The 6785-nt window shown below is 37.0% G+C and overlaps 1 long non-coding RNA gene across 1 annotated transcript; it reads right to left on the bottom strand.

Annotated features, from left to right (window-relative positions):
* Positions 1 to 1872: 1872 nt before the first annotated feature.
* LOC135298110 (uncharacterized) lies at positions 1873 to 6026 on the bottom strand. Its single transcript, XR_010360085.1, has 3 exons — positions 5408 to 6026; positions 5189 to 5286; positions 1873 to 3693 (listed from the first exon to the last, which is right to left on the bottom strand). It is a non-coding gene; the product is annotated as an uncharacterized LOC135298110 (long non-coding RNA).
* Between the last annotated feature and the right edge of the window lie 759 nt (positions 6027 to 6785).

Here is a 6785-nt window from a genome sequence, read left to right as displayed (position 1 = left end):
AATATTAATACCAACATGATAAATTATTAAGTTTTTATGTATTGTCTCATTTAACTGGTGTGAAAAACTTTTGAATAACTGTGTTAACACTACTATAATTTCACCAATTTTAAAATTTTGTATTAGGTAAGTGAATGGTCCTGTCACCTAAAACATCTGTTTTAGGTGACATACTCACATGTTGAGTCAAACTAGAGATGTGTTGGGTTAGCTTTTGCATCTTTTGCTACTGCAATGACTTTGAAGAAGAAGAACAGCTTACTCAACATCTTATAACCTCCAAGAATTTCTTATTTTAATAATTTTAATTAAAAAGAATAAAAAAATTTAATAGTAGTTGGTACTCTTTGGCTAGATTTCCCTTTTTATTTAAAAGTAGCGTGCCTGCTTTCCTGGTTTGGCTTTACATTAATTTATTAAAATCTTCCTGTGTTTGCTTTCTTTGTTGCTCTTTATTTTCAAGGTGATACTGAATTTTTTAAATGAAAACTGTAAGAGACCTTCATAAATATTTTCTGCTGACATAATGCCAACAAACACAGAATCTCACTGGGGATTCATCAAATATCTTCAAATAACCTGGAATATTACAAATGTTAGTGTGGTTTGCTTTTGGCCATGCAGCTGAATTGTTTGGGGTTTATTCACTATTTAAAAAGAATGAAATACCTCTAGTAGACATGGGCTAATATGTCCTGTGACTATGCTGTAAGCTGTGCTATACAGATAAGCTCTAGGAAGGACTAAAAAATAAATTCAGCCCAAATAGTTTTTGCTCTACATATTGCATTGTCACTCTCTGAATGCCAACACAATTGCTACTACCTTATCAGTAATTAACTTATACACTGTTCATCTTTGCTATCTGCTCTCATCCTTATTTTCCATTTGCTAGAAATTCATTAGTCTCATTTTAGTGGTAAAGGAATCATTCACTAATAAGTTCAGCTAAGAAAATCTTCCTTTCTTAAAATAAAACTTGTAAGTGCCTCAGAACAATTTACTGTTACAGTATTCCCACAGAATAAACATCATCAAATCATCTTCATGATCCTCAGACTTTGGCTAGACAGTAATCCTTAATCCTCTCTAGACATTCAGAGGATGTCTGCTGAACTGAAAGGTTTTCTGTAGTCGTTTCACATGAGTACATTGCATGTGGATTTTGCAGCATACTAAGGATATGCACTTATTCTGCAATCATCACGACCCAGCCCAGGGGCAATTATATGCAGAGTTGGAGCCTTCTCATGACTTGGGCATGTTCTGTGGTTAAGAGGCTTGCTATGTAAACATTGACTGCTCATCCTGGTTTAATGCTGCAGGAACTACATTCATTAGAAACAGAAGGCTCTAGTAAATCAGAAACGGAACAGAAGATAACATTTCCTTGAACCTTAGATTCTCAGGCCCAGAATTATGTATCTGTCAAATGTCAACACAATTGCTACTACCTTATCAGTAATTAACTTACACACTGTACTTGGAGTAGGTCAGGGGACATTTTATGCTTGAAGCACTGCAGAATTGATGACAAGAAACCTGCATTCTTCCCCACAAAAAAGAAGGTAGAAACTACCGAAATCACATTTATCTTGCCACAGGGCTGTTTCCCCCCTTTTGCAGAAGAAGTCAACTGGGCAGATAAACATTTACTAGTATTTTTTACTTTCAACTGGATCTTATCTGAAGAAATGGAATAATAAAGGCCAATATAGAGAAAATGCAGATTGAGGTAAGTCAAGCTGAAGAAGGCAACCTTAAGCCAATTTTAATTAAAGACCATGAGATCAGTTGTGGCAGGTTTCCAACATATTTATTAAATGGATTTACTTCCAAACCAAAAACTTTCATAGTATTCTTGTCTCCAGGTGAACCACTCAGTATAAAAATAAGATAAGGAAGATTCTCAAGAAAATCAAACAAAAAAGTTAGCAGCTTGTATGGTTTTCTAGTCTTATGTTATACACTATTGTCTAGGAAAGACTAAGCTGTGATGCGTAAATCAGGACACTTTTGCTACTTTGTTACTTTCCAGACTATTTACTCTGAACAGCCAGTACCAAAAGTATAATTAGCCTTACTTGAAACGTGGAAGCTACAACAGCAGCTGTCCAGGTGTATAATCAAAATGCTTCTTAGGGAAAAATAAAAGACTGATAAAATAGTCCAAAAGTGGTTTAGGAAGATAATAGAGTTCTTATACATTATACACCACCAGTAAACTCAAAGAACAAAAAACATGGGTTCATGATTTTGAGGAACTGTGTACTGTTAAGTATATAAACATAAAATGCCATTATCTTGTGGTCATTGAATTTAAAATTTAAATTATTTCAGAGTTTCTAAGATTTATTTAAATAGAGATCTCAGATCGATAGGCAATTCAGTTCTTTTAATATAATTCCCTCTGTATTTAACATACAGAGGGAAACATACAGAGGTTTTAACTATTTTATTGTCTAAGGATTTTTTTAAACCCTCAAATTATATGACACAGTGTGTGGCATAAGAATAATGGACTGTTTGCAATATTTTGATACTGATTCATCAAATACCAGTTCAAATTAAAAAAAAACCCAACCAAAAAAAAAAAAACCAACAACCCAACCTGTCGACTTTCATTATTAGGACACCAAATTGCACAGTCTCATATCACTTACTTCTAGAAGATTTTGTTTAGTCTCTCTTCTTTGTCCCAAATGTGTGACTAGCAATACAAGTGGATACATATTAAACACATTTGCAGGAGGAAGAGTGGTAAAATCAGCCAAATTAAAACTATGAGTTAACTGAAATGTTCACAGAATGATTTATAATTAGCATGAAAAAATGGGTACAGTCTACATACTGGGCTGAAGTGGAGTAAGATACAGTCATAAATAGTTCTAAGAGGTAAAAATGTACAACATTTGCTCATTTGACATTCAGTACAAATGACACAGTTTGGCAGTGCAGTAAAGCAGATTTTGGACTCCTTCTGCTGAATCAAATGCGTTGCAGTCACAGCAGCTGGTGCTGGTTCAAAGTCACTCAAGGGCCAGCAGATCAGTTCTTATGTTCAAGCTTTTTGAAATATCAGTAACATCTGTCCACAATAATGAATCTTCATCAGATCAGGTTTCATGTGTCTTCTTACTGCTATATAAAACCATCAAAAATTTTGGTTTTTGTGTCCTTTAATATGCCCCAGTGCAGCCACATGTCCACCACTGGTTTGCATCTCGTTGACTCTATGGTATCTGTGACTACCCACATACTATTTTACAGTTGTGGCACATGAGGGTTTGATAATTTAGAAAATCAACCCACTGCAATCAAGAAGACAAGAAATGATGCTAGTTTTCCAGTATTGTTTCCTGATTTCACAGTCAGTCCTTTCCTTGTGTTACTTCTTTCTTCTCATGACTCTATTGCTTGTCCTGACTTGTATAAATCCTGTATACTAGAATGGAACACCAATTCAAGATGTGAATAAACACATTCTCTGCAGTTATATCTCATCATTCTGAACTTAGATTTTGTCCAAAAGTTTGTATAATTGATGTATAAGGAATAAGCAGTGATATGTGAAGATTTATTTTTGTAGGGAAAATAAAAAAATGCAGTAAAATGAAATAAAAGATGCTGCACCTCTTGGTCTTATAAATGCCCAACTAAGCATTTTCACAGACTTATCACTTGTCCTTGAACCTGTAGGATAGACAAAAAATGGAACCATTTCTTCAACCACGTATTTGAACTGATGGAGAGAGCAAAAAATGTATTTCAGATTGGAAACTCAGTAATTGTGGAAATGGTTAATAGATACCTTGAAACATTGAAGGTTCAGTGACATGACATCCACTTTTTGGGTCCAGTGATGGACAGAATAATGTGCTCTCCTAATCTACATTCTTCTCTCTCTCCTAATCTACATTCTTCTCTCTCAGACTAATCTTGGTAAATCTACCAGAGGAAATATTTCAGCATGCACTTTTCAAAAAGATAGAAATATCCACATCTGAATTTTTAAACAGTAGATCTTCACAAAGCAAATTGCACAATGTGCCATAGTTGCCCTTCATTTACTGGTGTCATTTCCATCTGTGACCAATATAACACCTGTGCTACCAAAAATTGATATACACTAGATTAGCACTGAAGTAAGCACTATGCTCTATCTACTGTTTCCCTGGTCACAGAGTCTAACAGTCCTACAAATACTATTTTTCTCCTGTACCCAATTATATTTTTGCCCTTTTCAAATTAATTCATTTCATAAGTGTTTTTTTCCTTCTGGAGACAAAATTTTCCCTGCTTGATTTTAAGATTATATATAGAGCAAAAATATTGGTTTACTGTGCACTGTGTTTATCTAAGTCCACTTCAGAGCCCCTTTAATAATTTTAATTGTCACAGTATGGTCAGTTCCTTTAGTATGGACCTAACTTCAGTATGGACCCTAGTTCCTACAAAAACCTTACAAGAAAGAAAAAAAACCCCTCAGTTTTTCAGATATAGGTTATCTTGTATCAGCAATCTAATATGCTGGTATTCTGTTTTAATGAGAAATTTCGGGAGAAAAAGAGTTGAAGTTTCCAGTCACATAACAAGTTGTACTTGTACCTATACAAAGGGTGAAAAGTTTAACAAAAAAGGATGTAAATAATCTCCAAAAAGCAAGATATAGATTAACTCTTGATCTTGTTTACTGTTTCATACTGCATTTCTTTTCCCATTAGCTCTTCTGTTTTATCCTTTTCCTGGGAAACAGTGTTTTTGTCATTTAGACAGGCTTAATGAAAGAAATCCACAGACACGTCTACTGAGACGGAAAAGAGGTGACAAAATTGATTGCCTACATGGAACCAAAGTAAACAATCTTTGTTTCCCAAGTTCTTGGGTTTTTTCCTACTTATCTCTTTTTTTCAGGCATTGTACAGAACAAATACCACTCTGATTTCTGGCTAAGTCATAGCAGAATGGCAGAGATAAGGAATCATGAGGATAGGCAGAGCTGAAGGATGCCTCTAAATAACAGGATAGCTATAGCTAATGCAGAGCAGAAAGATATATGTGTTATGAAACATAAAGCCAGGAAATGCAGAAGAAGAAGAAGAAGATACTGAGAAAGCCCATATTTTTTTACTTGCTGAGATGAGAACATTATGCTAGTGAAATATCAGTCTTGTATTAGAAATTGAACCTCGATCTCCTTTGGCCACACGCTTTACTCTGCTCTTTCCAATCCGATCTTGCCATCCTCCCAGTGATACAGATGAACAAAACTTAGCTAAATGTTACCTGCACACAGAACCACAGAATTATTTATTTCGGAAAAGATCTCTGAAATCGAGTTAAGCATTTAACCAAACACCACCTTGTCAACTAGACCAGGTAACTAAGCACCACATCTGTGACTTACCTTAAACACCTCCAGTGATGCTGCCTCCACCACCTTCCTGGGCAGCTGTTCCAATGCCTAATCACCCCTTCTGTGAAAAGTTTCTTTTTAAGGTCTAACCCAAAGCTCTCCTAACACAGCTTACCACTGTGTCCCCTTGTCCTGTCGTTGGTTGCTTGGGAGAAGAGCCCAATCCCCACTGAGCTACACCTTTCAGGGAGTTGTAGAGAGTGATAGCGTCTCCCCTAAGACTCCTCTTCTCCAGATTAAACACCCCCAGCTCCCTCAGCTGCTTCTCATAAGCCTTGTTTCCGGACCCTTTCACAGCTGTGCTGCCTTTCTTTGGACAACTCCAGCACTTCAATGTCCTTCCTGAATTGAGAGGCCTAGAAATGGGTACTTGAGATAAGGCCTCAGCAGTGCCAAGTACAGTGGAAGAACCACATCCCTGGTTCTGCTGGATGCACTATTCCTGATTCAGGCCAGGATGCCACTGGCCTTCTTGGTTACCTGGGCACACACTGGCTAATGTTCAGCCCTGTCAACCAGCAACCCCAGGTCCTTTTCCACTGATCCACTTTCCAACCAATCTGCCCAAGTCTAGCACTGCCTGGTGGGCTGCTGTGGCCAAAGTTCAGGACCCAGCACTTGGTTTTATTGAACCTCATGCCACTGATCGCTGCTCATCAATCCTGCCTGTCCACATCCCTCAACAGAGCCTTCCTACCCTCCAGCAGGTTGTATTTGTAAATATGCAAATTTGCTAATGGTAGACTCAATCATCTTATTCAGATTATCAAGATATCAAACAGGACTGGGCCCACACTGATCCTTTGGGAACACCGATAGTGAGTGGATGCCAACACAGACCAGAAAAATTTGCAATGTCTGCATAGAAGAGGCAGATGCTCTTTTCCTCTTGCTTGAAAAGGAATAGATTCTGTCCCATTTATTTATCTGTGTGGGATCCTGAAAAAGAAGAAATCTATGTGACTTCATTAACTCAAGCTTATGTGGTCTAATTCTCCATAACAGGCGATTTATATTCCTCAATCTCTCAATTCCTCAAACAGTAAGGCTTAGTGAGGAATTAGAGAAAATATAAGTACAAAGAAGAAGTCTGAGGCTATTCTCACCTGTAGTAGCATTTCCTTTGGCTCATTGTACAGGGCTTGAGCTATTTGCAGTTGTAGCTTGACAGGATTTAGGACTGCAGTTGGAAAGAGAGGGGAACGTAAGCTGAGAATAGTGTGGAAAAAGAAAACAGAAATTTCAAATTTAGTTAAAGGACCCATGAAGAGCAGGGGAGCAAGAGATGGAAAATAAGTGCAACACTGCATCTCTTGGTAATAGACAGAGAGACATTCTTCAAGTTTGTGTTGGGACTATTATACTATCA

The sequence above is a fragment of the Passer domesticus genome, chromosome 3 (assembly GCF_036417665.1).
Source record: "Passer domesticus isolate bPasDom1 chromosome 3, bPasDom1.hap1, whole genome shotgun sequence".
Classification (NCBI taxonomy): Eukaryota; Metazoa; Chordata; class Aves; order Passeriformes; family Passeridae; genus Passer; species Passer domesticus.
This window is presented reverse-complemented; position numbering and strand designations above follow the sequence as displayed.